We start from the raw sequence: 13784 nt of genomic DNA on the forward strand, positions 1-13784 counted from the left end.
AGCAGTGTGAGAATGGACTAATACAATACTCTTCATATCGGGACTGGAAAACCTCACTGAGCACAGGTTAATTCAGGTGCATCCTGTAGGGGGTAACCTCAAGGCTTCAGGGCAAATTGGTCTTGGAGTGAATGTGAGTTATAAACCAGGCAGGTCAGCTAGATGCAGTGGCTAGAGCCTGTGAGACCAGCCTCGGCAACACAGTGAGACCCTATCTCTACGAAATCTTTTTGAAGTTAGCTGAGTGTGGTAGTGCGTGCCTGTAGTCCTAGCTACTCAGGGGCTTAGGTGGAAGGATTGCTTGAACCCAGAGGTTGAGGCTGCAGTGAGCCATGATTATACCACTGCACTGCAGCCTAAGCAACAGAGAGAGGCTGTCTCAAAAATAAATAAATAAATAAACCAAGCAGGTCTTTTGAGATCCTTTACCCCTGGGATGATTGAAATATGAGTTGGGGAACCTTCTGAACACTCATGAACGCTTGCATTGTTCAGGCATGCACTTTTGTGATGGAACAGGAGAAGAAGCCTTTGGGAAGAGGCAGGGGGTGATGAATTTGGTTACTATTTTCTTTTCTTTTTTTTTTTTGAGATGGAGTCTCACTCTGTCATCCAGGCTGGAGTGCAGTGGTGCAATCTCGGCTCACTGCACCCTCCGCCTCCCAGGTTCAAGTGATTCTCATGCCTCAGCCACTCAAGTAGCTGGGATTTACAGGCGCACACCACCACGCTTGGCTAATTCTTGTATTTTCAGTAGGACTGGGGTTTCACCATGTTGGCCAGGCTGGTCTTTAACTCTTGACCTCAAGTGATCCGCTGGCCTCGGCCTCCCAAAGTGCTGGGATTATGGTTTGAGCCACCGTGTCCAGTCTGGGTACTCTTTTCAACCTGCAGTCTGTGAACTCTGATAACGTCCTGTCGCTCTGAGTGTGACTGTGCTTGTGGTTCCTCTGAGAGTCGAGGTGGAGCTACCCACCTCCTCCCCACACTGGTCTCGTGTGTGCTGGGCAGATGCACAGTCAGGTGAGAGGGCAGCTTGGGTCCTGGGGTTACAAGGGACACACACCCCTCTCTGCTTAGCTGTGGCTGCCCTCAGTGCATATGCAGGGCTGGCTCCCTGGCAGATGTGACTTTCTCTGGTTCTGTGGCTGTCATAAGATTTATTCAGAATCCCTCTTATGGGTTTTGGAGCTGAAGCTGTTCTCAAACCAGTCGCAGATTCTGCTTGTTAAGACAAGCGGTGTACACAGAATATTGGCAGTTAGGAGGCACGGGTGGGTTCCAGTCCCAGCCCTACTGCTCACTGGCAGTGAGACCCCGAGCAAGCTGCTCAACTTCCCTGAGCCTCAGGGTCTTCATGTGCACCATGGAGGAATTCTCCTTCCTGCCTCCTGCTTTTCTCAAATCTTCCCCCATGGTGTAGAGGCCTCTCCCAGGAGGAGGTCTGCCTGCTGATTTCCATCCGCTTCTCATCCGTGTGGGTTCTGTGGGGAGGATGGGGGAATCCCATTGCGCTGACTGGTGAATGAGAGCTGGGAAACATGGGGAATGCCCTTCTCCATGACGTCCGTACTTGCGTGACAGGATAAAACGATCTGCAATCTGCAACAATGGATTTTGAAATCTCAAAGAAGTCATTTCTTCAGATTAAAACTATTTATATCAAATTAAGCGAACAATTCATTGATGTCCTTGAGGATGATGGTTGGCACTTTACAGTTTTCATTAAAAATTAAACTTTTTCTTCATTCAGCAAATATTTCAGGGTCTATTATGTGCCCTGTACTGGGATACAGCAGTGAACAAGACAGACCAGATCCTTGCCCTCTTGGGGCTGGCATATCCTAGTGGGGAGATGGACAATGAGTAAAATAAATAATGTATATAGGCCGGGTGCAGTGGCTCATGCCTGTAATCTCAGCACTTTGGGAGGCCGAGGAGGGCAGATCACCTGAGGTCAGGAGTTCAAGACCAACCTGGCCAACATGGTGAAACCATCTCTACTAAAAATACAAAATATTAGCTGGGCATGGTTGCAGGTGCCTGTAATCCCAGCTACATGGGAGGTTGAGGCAGGAGAATCTTTTGAACCTGGATGGCAGAGGTTGCAGTGAGTTGAGATCGTGCCACTGCACTTTGGCCTGGGCGACAGAGCAAGACTGTCTCAAAAAAAAAAAAAAAAAAAAAAAAAAAAAGACATATTCCATGTACACAGAATTTTAAGAATGACATATTCCATGTGCAATTTCATTATAAAAATATAAAAAACAGAGGCCAGGCACGGTGACTTATGCCTGTAATCCCAGCACTTTGGGAGGCTGAGGTGGGTGGATCACCTGAGTCAGGAGTTTGAGACCAGCCTGACCAACATGGTGAAACCCCGTTTCTACAAAAAAACACAAAAATGAGCCAGGAGTGGTGGCGGGCACCTGTAATCCCAGCTACTCAGGAGGCTGAGTCAGAAGAATTGCTTGAACCCAGGAGATGGAGGTTGCAGTGAGCCAAGATCATGCAACTGTACTGCAGCCTGGGCAATAGAGCAAGACTCTGTCTTAAAAAAAAAAAAAAAAAAGTATGTGATTTGCAAATAGCAGTAAGTGCTATGGATAAAGATGAAGCAGGGGACAAGGTCCAGGAGATACAAGCGTGGGTTTGTAACTTTGACCCAGAGGGCAGGGCAGGTTCCCTCACTGATGGAGGGGAGGGAAAGTGGTGGGTCGATGCACAGCCAGTGTGGAGGTGCTGATGGGGACCCCCAGTCCAAGACTATCAGGGAGGTCAGGGTGGGTGGAATGGAGTGAGAAGGAGGGAAGTAGGAGATGAGCTCTGAGCAGTATCAGTGGGGGTAGGGCAGGGGCTGGGGTAGATAGCAGGTGACATAAAACTGGTGGGAGGGTGTCCAGGGAGGTGATATGACATCCCTCCATAGGGCCAATCCATAGTGATTGTTTTATGCTTTGCCACGTGCAAAGCCTGTCATGTGGAAGGCAGGAAAGGCCTAAAATCATAAGGGCACAGTGGTGCTGTTCCAGATCCTGTTCCTCAGTGCGTGGTCCCAGGGCCAGCAGCACTGGCATCCCCTGAGTGCTTGTTACAAATGCAGAGTCTCAGCCCTACCCCACACCTGCTGGATCAGAACCTGCATCTCACGGAGCCTGCAGGTGATCCATGGCCTACGTTGGAGAAGCAATGGTCTGGAGTCATTTATGGCTTTGGGCATCAGAAGCCCTGGGGGCTGCTCCCAACATGTCCACTTCATTGCCTGCTGGCCTCAGTTTTCTTGTAGTTTCACCTGCAAGGAGATGAGAATGATGCTGACATTCTCTGCTCTGCCCAAGCGCCTCTGCTTTTCTGAGCGAGTGCCACTTTCAACACCGCTTTCCCGTCCATCAGATCAAACTCTCTCTGGGGTGGTGTAGACTGGGAAGGTGCCTCTGGGAGCTAATACTCCAAGTCTGTGGAATTTCTAGGCTGTCTTTCTTCAGTGTGCTCGGAGAAGATGTTCTTTCCTCATAATAGAGTATTACAAATGTACAAAGTCTATATCGTGACAGGGAATGGTGCTGCCTTCTCTACGTGCACATAATGCCACTCCTCCGTTCAGCAAGGTGTATGCTTTGAGCTGAGCCACAAGCCTGGTGATTCACCTATAGGCCAAATTCCCATCATTTATTGCCAGGTCTCTTACGGGCCCAGTGGTTCCAGCTGCGGAAGGCTGGTTGCCTTCGAGGGTAGATGGAAATGCCTGTTTTCGTGACAAGCACAGATATTGCATTGTATTGACTGGTTTATGCTAGGATTGGGCATCCTATAGTCACCCCACCCTCCCAAAACAAAACACACAGCCCTGTGGCCTGGGTACCGAGCCCGGAGTGTGCAGGTCTAACTATTTGGCTTAACTATTATTAACTCCTGAGGGACTTTGGGTGAATCACTTTCCGTGCGTGAATATCAGGCTGCTTATTGATAAAGCAGTTACAATCATTTCTACTTCACGAGTTATTGAGGCTTCATTATCTAAATGCTTTTGAGAGCTGTCCTTAAATGTGTGATTTCCAGGCTTATGTCACTACTTACTAGCGTACCTTTTTTTTTTTTTAAATGAGTGTGAAATTGTCTCCCTCCTTCTGTTCATTTAGACTGCAGCATTGATGAGCAGGTATGGCAAATGCCTCTTCATATTACTCACGGGTTACTGTGGGTTAAGAAATAAACTGGGCATTGACCTTTCCTTGCTGTTTCTGAATTAGTCACACACTTCTCATTGTTTGTGTGTGTCAACAGCATGACCTAAATAAAATTAGGGTTGATCTCTTTCAGAATATATTTTGGATTTCTCCTTACAATAAAGTTAAGGCAAGTTGATGTATGGTTTGCAATCAAATGGAAAGACCTTTTCAGCAAAGCCCTGGCTCAATGGTGGAGTGGTTATTGAACACTGGTTTCTAGTTGTGGCCAAATTCTCAGATTTCTCAAGTGCTATCTGGCCTGCTAAGGACTCTAATAGAAAGCAGTCTCCATTTGTCACTGCCATTTTCCATTGGTGGGGCAACTCAATAGCTCCGATGGCCTGCATCTCACCTTCCCACCTTGGAATTCCAGATTAGCCCAATGCTTACTGTTTTCAGGTCTCTGCCATTATGCTGTTAGGTGACTTTCTAGGCTAAACTGATTGACTGCTTAATCAGCTGCTGTCCATGCTGTGTAGAGCGGATGGGTTCGGGGACAGTGTTTCATTAGCTGTGTAATGTTAGGCAACGTACAGACCAAAGCAAAGAACTATACGGCAACAACAATGACAACAACAACAACTAAAACTCCCTCCGTCATGCTGCATCTCTGATCTAGTTTAAGCTGCAGAGGTAAGATTTGACCATCATTACTCAGCCAGGCAGAAACCACGTGGGGAACTAATTCATGGAGTATGCATGTTTTTCAATCCTTTGTCCCACCGTATGTTGTATTTCGCTGACCAGGATGGAGATCATTCTCATTCTGCGTCTCTGGGATGCATGAAGTTCTGTTGGGGAAGAAAGTACTCATGACAAGCTCATGTCTGGTTTAGAAGTTCCTGGGTGAGTGGGGAGTGGATCCAAGAGCTCTGGGCGTCAGGTCTCCAGACAGGACTAACTGGGGTTGGGGAAGTGGTAACAGCTGGTCCTGTGGGCCGTGGTTGCTGTTAGAGGGAGTTGCCTTTGGTAATAGCGGTAAGATTGTGATGAGTCATCTTACAAAAAGTCTATACCAAGAAGAGGGTCTTTGCTAACCACTGTGAAGCCATTCCTCAGGGATTCTCCTAGATTTGTAGCTTTGATGAGGGTTAAAATCTGGATTTGGTTGGTGGGGAAGTGGTGCCTGGACCTAGGTGCCTGGAATGGGTGTTCTGGACACTCCTCCTGCAGGGCTGCGGTTCTGGGCCTTACTCTGGCCTTCTCTGATGCGCCTGGGAAGAGCACAACTCTACATAAACTGGGGCAGACTGAAGAATGAGTCCACTGGGAATTATTGCCAGTATGGATCCAGAAGAAAGGCTATTGTTTTGTTCTCCCATCTCACCAACAAGGAGGTAAAAGATTGCTCACTTCTCTCACAAGCCTTGCCATCCACTTCCCATTTCCAAATACATAGAAATCAAAACATTCAATATTGGGACTTACCCCATGGCAATGCAGCCGTCCTGCAAACACATGGGTTGGATTCCTGACACGTGCCTGGGAAAGTGAGCTAGCATAATGCTATGGATTTTGGTCTTCTGGGGGTTGGTGTCCCCTGAGTGCACGTGAGTGGATTAGCAATGCACATGACTGCTTGGTTTGTATATTCTCTGACTGAGTGACCCAGTTCCCGGCCCAGGAACAGGATGAGCAAAGCTAGCTGGGTACCGTCAGGGAACTCTCCCAGCTGGGGCATGGGGGCACCTGCCTTCCTAGTCCAGGTTGCAAACCAGTGTCAGAGCAAGGTGAGGAGGAGGGTCCCTGCTGTCCGTGAGGCTCTGGTCATTTCCTTTGTAACTATGTAGATAAATAGAAGTAAGGGGCAAATCCTATGGGCTTGATATTAGAGCTTGTTTCATGGCGTTGCATCTGTCTTTGGAAGCAGCCATTGTGTGTGAGCCTCTGACTTTTCCTCCAATTGCTAACCATCTTGAATATTTTAGAAACCCTCTTATGTGTTAATATGCCCGGTGAGACAAGAATCATGATTTCTCCTTCACCAGTGACCAAACGGAGCTGCGGAGTTGTCAAGGGATGTAGTGAAAAATCACACACTTGTAACCGAGCCAGCCTGTGCCAGAAGCCCGGCTCCTGACTCGGTCCTACTGTTGTCTCTCAGATGGGGAAGTGGCTCTATCTATAAAACGTGTGGTTGCTATGAATTACCGGTGTTGGTAAGGAGAATTGGAAGCATTCTCATTTCTAGATTACCTTTCAAATATTCAAATTCATGCACCAGTAGCATATGGCTAGAACTTTTATTTTTTCACTCAGATGTCTTCCAATGTGCTTCATTGAATTTGAAATCCACACCAGGTTTGAATTTTGAAAATGCCAACTGTATACTAACTGAATGTGAGAAACGAAGAAAACTTTCATAAATGTTTTTTAAAAAATAAATGGTGATTTATTTTTCTGTGTTCAGATAAACCAGCTGTATGGGTTTTTTTTTGTTTTTTTCTTCATTTTGGTTGATTGGCATCTTGATAATATAGAAGGAACAATGTTACCAGTGTATTCTTAGCTAATTTTCTGCAGAAGAGTTTGCAATAGCACGTATCAGACATTAAAGAAAAATGGGTCATGGAGTCTTTGGGCCACCTCTGCTGGCCAGGAGCTTTGGGTGGGGGGAGGAGCCTTTGTCGTCCTCAAATGGCTGTGTCTGCTGTGTCCTCTCAGCCTGTCCAAAATTTTGATTCAGAAATGATCTGATTCCTTTTTCTTCCCTCTTGGGGCTGAGTTTAGTTTGTAGGTGCCATTCAATGCTTTTGTTTCTCACCAGGTAAGAGATTTTCGAGCACTTCAGGACTCATAAAAGAGGGCTTTTAGCTGCTTGGTTTTCCTCAGTTGCAGAGAAAATAAGTCTGAAAGTTTGTGTTTTGCATGACCTCTGTCAGAGACACCAGCATAGAGTGGAAAGAACATTGACCTGGAAGTCACAAACTGCCCCATAACAGGTGGCCCAGGAGCCCTTTCCCTAAGGTCACCTGAAGCTCTAAGAGCTTCACAGTTGTTGGGATGATCCCTTGTGAGACACCTTCTCCTTCTTTCCCCCCAACGCTTATTAAAATACACCATACTCCCCATGAAATATAATTTATACACTGTACATCTTCAAATCTAAGTCACCATCAGTTGTAAACTATATCATGATTTTATTCACCACTAAGAGGAAAAAATGCTGCCTAATAGATGCACTCATTTCAGAGGATTCCTGTGTAGAAAAATGTGCAGTTTATTTATTTATTTATTTATTTATTTATTTATTTATTTTTTGAGACGGAGTCTTGCTCTGTCACCCAGGCTGGAGTGCAGTGGCGCGATCTCGGCTCACTGCAAGCTCCGCCTCCCGGGTTCACGCCATTCTCCTGCCTCAGCCTCCTAAGTAGCTGGGACTACAGGTGCCCGCCACCATGCCCAGCTGATTTTTTGTGTTTTTAGTAGAGACGGAGTTTCACTGTGTTAGCCGGGATAGTCTTGATCTCTTGACTTCGTAATCTACCCGCCTCGGCCTCCAAAGTGCTGGGATTACAGGCGTGAGCCACTGCGCCCGGCCAAAAAAATGTGAAGTTTATAATTGGTGAAATATATGATGAGGTCTGTTGCAGTTGGGTAGTTGAGATAATGCTAAATGTTGTCAATTTTTTATAAAAATGATCTATTTCTAACATGGACAGAGCTAAAATGCCCATGTACCTGCTACCCAACTTTGGCAGAGCTCAACATTTGCTCCAAATATATTTTTAAAAATAAAATAAGGCCGGGCGCGGTGGCTCAAGCCTGTAATCCCAGCACTTTGGGAGGCCGAGACAGGCGGATCACAAGGTCAGGAGATCGAGACCATCCTGGCTAACACGGTGAAACCCTGTCTCTACTAAAAAATACAAAAAACTAGCCAGGCGAGGTGGCGGGCGCCTGTAGTCCCAGCTACTCGGGAGGCTGAGGCAGGAGCATGGCGTGAACCTGGGAGGCGGAGCTTGCAGTGAGCTGAGATCTGGCCACTGCACTCCAGCCTGGGCGACAGAGCAAGACTCTGTCTCCAAAAAAAAAAAAAAAAATAAAAAAAAAATAAAAAAAAAATAAAATAAAGCATTGAAGACATAATTGAAGACTGTGGTCCTTCCCTAATCCTGGAACTTGTCTCTCCTTCAGGCTCCCATGGAAACTCCATCTTGAGTTTGGTGCCTGTCATTCCCATGCATGTTTGTAAATCTTGACTGTGTATCTATATATCCATTAGACACATACATTTAGTGTTTTTATTTTTTATTTTTACTTTTTGAGGTGGAATCTTGCTTTGTCACCCAGGCTGGAGTGCATGATCTAGGCTCACTGCAACCTCCACCTCCCGGGTTCAAGCGATTCTCCTGCTCAGGCCTCCCGAGTAGCTGGGACTGAAGGCTCATGCCACCACGTCTGGCTAATTTTTTTTTAATTTTTAGGAGAGACGGGGTTTCGCCGTGTTGGTCAGGCTGGTCTCAAATTCCTGACCTCAGGTGATCCACCTGCCTCGGCCTCCCAAAAGTGCTGGGATTACAGGCGTGAGCCACTGCACCTGGCCGTATTTAGTGTTTTTGTTTGTTTGTTTGAGATGGAGTTTCACTCTTGTTGTCCAGGCTGGAGCGCGACGGCAAGTTCTGGGCTCGCTGCAGCCTCTGCCTCCCAGGCTCAAGCGATTCTCCTGCCTCAGCCTCGCCATATTTAGTGTTTTAAAAACCCTGCTAGCTTTCCACCAGTGTCCATTCCCTGTTCTTCCTTTGAATAGTAGAACCCCTGAGCTTTATGCGGACAGCTTCTGCCAGCGATGGCTCATGACTTAACTTCTGACTGACTGATGGATGGATGGATGCGGAATGCATGTTTCCATTCGTAGAGTTTCCTTCCCAAATCCCGCCTGAGCATCTGTGGAAGCATCCTCAGAGTGAGGCCTTCCTGGTCATGTTCCCTTCTCTGGGAGGCTTCCCCGTGACTCCCACGCCTGCACGACAAACTGCGGGATGGCCGCTCCAGGAAAAAGCTACCTCTCACCAGCTGGCAGGGCCAGGTCAGGGTACCAGGCTGGTTACAATACCTTCTTTCTGTGGAGTGGATAAGTGGCTCAGGGGCTCTGCCCAGAGGGTAACAAGAACCATCTCCAATTTTTCCCTGTCCCTTTTTCTATCCCCAATACCGTTGGATAGGGGCACACCCCAGCATGGTCCTGATCTCACAGGTCAGCTTGGCTTCTGGCCTTAAAGGTTGGTCTGTTCTTTGGTTTTCCTCTCAAAGGGCGCTTGAAACAGAGTGGTGAAGGTCCCTGACCTCTCCTATTGAATAAGGCTGGTGCATCAGTCTCATTCATGCCGGATGCCCATTGAGCTTGGGTGAAGCTTCTCCCAGTCTCTCCTTGCATTAAGAATTGAGTTTTCAGGTGAGTGGTCCTCAGACTTCTGCAATTGATCCATTGCCCCAGTGCAAAGATCACAGGAGCCTCTTACGCCACCTGTGCCGATGGCTTCCAAACACACAATGGCTGCTCATGGAAGGAGTGGGAAGGAGAGCACTGCTGTGGGTGAGAGTTGGCAAGCTGAGCTCTGCTGAAGTGGGCCCGTAAATGAAATTCATGGTGTAAAAAACCCAAGCTGGCTGGGTGTGGTGGCTCACGCCTGTAACCCCAGCACTTTGGGAGGCCGAGGCGGGTGGATCACCTGAGGTCAGGAGTTCAAGACCAGCCTGGCCAACATGATGAAACCCCATCTCTACTAAAAATTCAAAAAAATAAACTGGGCACGGTGGTGGGCGCCTGAAATCCCAGCTACTCAAGAGGCTGAGGCAGGAGAATTGCTTGAACCCGGGAGGCGGAGGTTGCAGTGAGCCAAGATCACACCACTGTACTCCAGCCTGGAATACAGTAATCCCAGCTACTCCGCCTCAAAAAAAACCAAACAAACAAAAAACCCAAGCCACATAATACAAAATGACTCCCCTTCCATGGAGGCTGCAACCCCAACTGGGAGAGTCCTGTACAATCATAGGACAAGAAAGAAAAAGAAGCATAGGGAACATGCGAGAAGCGGTTTGCGCACTCTAGTCTGACTGGACTAGAGTCAAGTTCCCTTGATAGTTTTTGCAACCAAAAAAATGAAAATTACATGTAAAAGATTCTTGAAAACCAGTTCTTATCGATTTACCTTATAACCAGTTCATCCGAAATTCACTTCCATTTTGAGTGTCTTTTGCATTCCCTGTCAATATCTCAAAATTAATTTAGAAACTAAAATTAAGCACAAACTAAAGTTTAAAAACAAACTGGCTATGCCCTTAGAAGGCTTGATTTACAAACCTTACAATGCCAAAGACATGGCAAAAAAAAAAAAAAAAAAAAATTCAAAATCAAAAGACATTCCCATGTAAAAACACTCAAAAACGTTTTAAATTATAGGCAAATTGCTCATTAGGCAACTGGCTTTAGGCTAATTGACCTAGAGTCAATGACTTCCAAAAGTCGGCACTTCAGTGCTCAGGGACACTTTCTCAGACCTGTATTCATCTTATTTCAGACAAAATTCTAATCAACTCTATTATTTGGTTTCTCAGCCTCTGGCATATTAGATGTGAATCAAAACAGGAGGGAACTGTGGGAGCCAGGCCACTTTGCACGGTGAGAAGACCAGCTGATACCCTGACAGGCAGGGTGGGGTGGGAGGAGGCCAGAGAATATTAAAATGTAAATACAAGGATTAGGAAATCACCCTAGTGCGGGGCCTTTTCCTGGACGGGTGACCTCTTCCTCCTCCGCTCCTACACTGCTGTGGCTTCTGAGATCGCCTCTCTGTCATCATGGACAGGGGTTCATAAAGCCAGGCAAGCTGTGAAAAATATCTGTAACAGGCTAAAATCATGAGCAGACTTTGCCCAATGCGTTGTTTTTGTATACAGTCCGTTTTGAAAAGCTTTTCATCGAAAAGGATCCAAACATTGACTCGTGGGTTGGAGCATCCTTATAAAGCGCCCAGTTCCCCCCGCCCTCTCTGTGCAGCCCCCCCACCAAGAGCCCCGCCCATAGGATGCCTCTGCAGCTGCATGAACACCCCCAGACCAACCTAGAAACAATTCCGCGTTCTGGAAACATTCCCTTCTAGGAAGGTCCTCTTTCACCAAACGGTAGCATGACCAAATCCAGGTAGTTCTCAATATCCAGGATAATTCGGGAGGAGGTCAGGAATAACCCAAATTGTGATGAAATTCACTTTCAATTATCTAGTGGATGTAAGTGTGGCTAACAAGCAGCCAGACAGAGGGCTGGGTGCGGTGGCTCACGCCTGTAATCCCAGCACTTTGGGAGGCCGAGGCGGGCAGATCACAAGGTTAGGTGATCAAGACCATCCTGGCTAACACAGTGAAACCCCATCTTTACTAAAAATACAAAAATTTAGCTGGGCGTAGTAGCACGCGCCTGTAGTCCCAGCTACTCGGGAGGCTGAGGCTGGAGAATTGGTTGAACCCAGGAGTCAGAGGTTGCAGTGAGCCGAGATCGAGATCGTGCCACTGCACTCCAGCCTGGGTGTCTTAAAAAGAGAAAAAAAAAGAAGCAGCAGCCAGACAGAATAGGAGAAGATATTTGCAAATCGTATATTTGATAAGTGATAAATATCCAGAATATATAGAGAACTCCTAAAACTTGACAACATGAACAAGAACAACCTAATTCAAAAATGGGCAAAGGACTTGGGCAGATATTTATCCAAGGAAAGTATACAAATAGCCAGTAGGTGTGTTAAAAAAAATGCTCAATGTCACTAATCATTGGGGAGAAATGCAAATCAAAATTACAGTGAGATACTGCCTCATACCTATTAGAATGGCTAACATTTCAAAAAAAAACCAAACAAGCAAACAGGAAATCACAAGTGTGGTGAAGATGTGGAGAAAATGGAACCTTTGGACACTGTTGTAGGAATGTAGTGGTATAACTACTGTGGAAAATAGTATCGCCGTTCCCCCAAAAATTAACATAAAATTACCATATGATCTAGCAAGTCCACTTCTAGTATATTCCCAAAAGAACTGAAAGCAGGGTCTCAAAGAGATATTTACACATCCATATTCATAGCAGTATCATTCACAATAGTTATAACATGGAAGCAACCCGTGTCCATCGACAGATGAATGGATGAATAAAATGTGGTATATCTGTACAGTGAAATATTACTTAGCCTGAAAAAGGAAGAAAATTGGCCGGGTGTGGTGGCTCATGCCTGTAATCCCAACACTTTGGGAGCTGAGGCAAGTGAATCACCTGAGGTCAGGAGCTCTAGACAAGCCTGGCCAACATGGCGAAACCCCATCTCTACTAAAAAATACAAAAATTAACTAGGTGCGGTGGTGGGTGCCTGTAATCCTAGCTACTCGGGAGACTGAGGCAGGAGAATCACTTGAACATGGGAGGTGGAGGTTGCATTGAGCTGAGATTGTGTCATTGCACTGCAGCCTGAGAGACAGAGCAAGACTCCATCTCAAAAAAAAAAAAAAAAAAGAAAATTCTGACACATGCTACAATATGGATGAACCTGGAGGACATTGTGCTGAGTGAAATAAGCCAGTCACAAAAAGGCAAATATTCCATGGCTCCACTTTTATGAGGTAGAAGAGTCAAAATCATAGAGACAAAGTAGAATGATGGCTACCAAGGGCTAGGGTTGGGGTAGTGGAGAATGGGGTGTGACTGTGTGCTAGGTACAGAGTTCTAGAGATGGATGGTGGTGATGGTTGCACGTCATTATGAATATATTTAAACTGCTGAACTGTACACTTAAAAGTGGTTAAGTCCAGGTGCAGTGGCTCACGCCTGTAATCCCAGCACTTTGGGAGGCCGAGGCGGGCAGATCACGAGGTCAGGAGATTGAGACCACCCTGGCTAACACGGTGAAATCTCGTCTCTACTAAAAATACAAAAAATTAGCCAGGCGTGGTGGCGGGTGCCTGTAGTCCCAGCTACTCGGGAGGCTGAGGCAGGAGAATGGCATGAACCCGGGAGGCGGAGCTTGCAGTGAGCCGAGATGGGGCCACTGCACTCCAGCCTGGGCGACAGAGCAAGACTCCATCCCCCACCCCCCACAAAAAAAAAAGTGGTTAAGATGGTAAATGTTATGTCATCTGTATTTTACCACAATAAAAACATTGCGGGGTGTGGGAAGATGACAGTCAGCATCTGGAATGGCTTACTTCCTTAGGGAGGCTAAATATAATAATTACTGCTGCTCCCAATCCCCCTTTCACTTCCAAAGCCCAAGGACCCCGCCAGGTGTCTTTCCAGTGCAGGGCCCTCTCTGAGGAGTGGTGTCAGGACTGAGGGCTGGCACGCCTGGGAAGGAAGGTGGCGCGGGGTGTAGTGAGCAGGCTGAGATGATGTGCTCTGGGAGCGCTTGCTGCACTCAGCCTAAAGCCTTGGGAGAAGAGAATGGGTGGGTGAGGTCAAAGAGGAGGATTTGCCTAACTTCCACCACCAGCCATAGTTAATCCCCAAACCAATTAATCTGATACTTAGTGTCTATCCTTTTATAAGTATTGTTAACTCTAGTCAAGTACTTT

General features: G+C 46.7%; 2 protein-coding genes across 10 annotated transcripts in view; one reads left to right on the forward strand and one right to left on the reverse strand.

The window, feature by feature from the left end:
* The window catches only part of PSMC1 (proteasome 26S subunit, ATPase 1), a 1015066-nt gene that overhangs the window by 765991 nt on the left and 235291 nt on the right, over window positions 1-13784 (reverse strand). The window lies entirely within an intron of this gene.
* The window catches only part of FOXN3 (forkhead box N3), a 467440-nt gene that overhangs the window by 111093 nt on the left and 342563 nt on the right, over window positions 1-13784 (forward strand). The window lies entirely within an intron of this gene.

Source organism: Macaca thibetana, chromosome 7 (assembly GCF_024542745.1).
Source record: "Macaca thibetana thibetana isolate TM-01 chromosome 7, ASM2454274v1, whole genome shotgun sequence".
In the NCBI taxonomy this organism is placed as follows: domain Eukaryota; kingdom Metazoa; phylum Chordata; class Mammalia; order Primates; family Cercopithecidae; genus Macaca; species Macaca thibetana.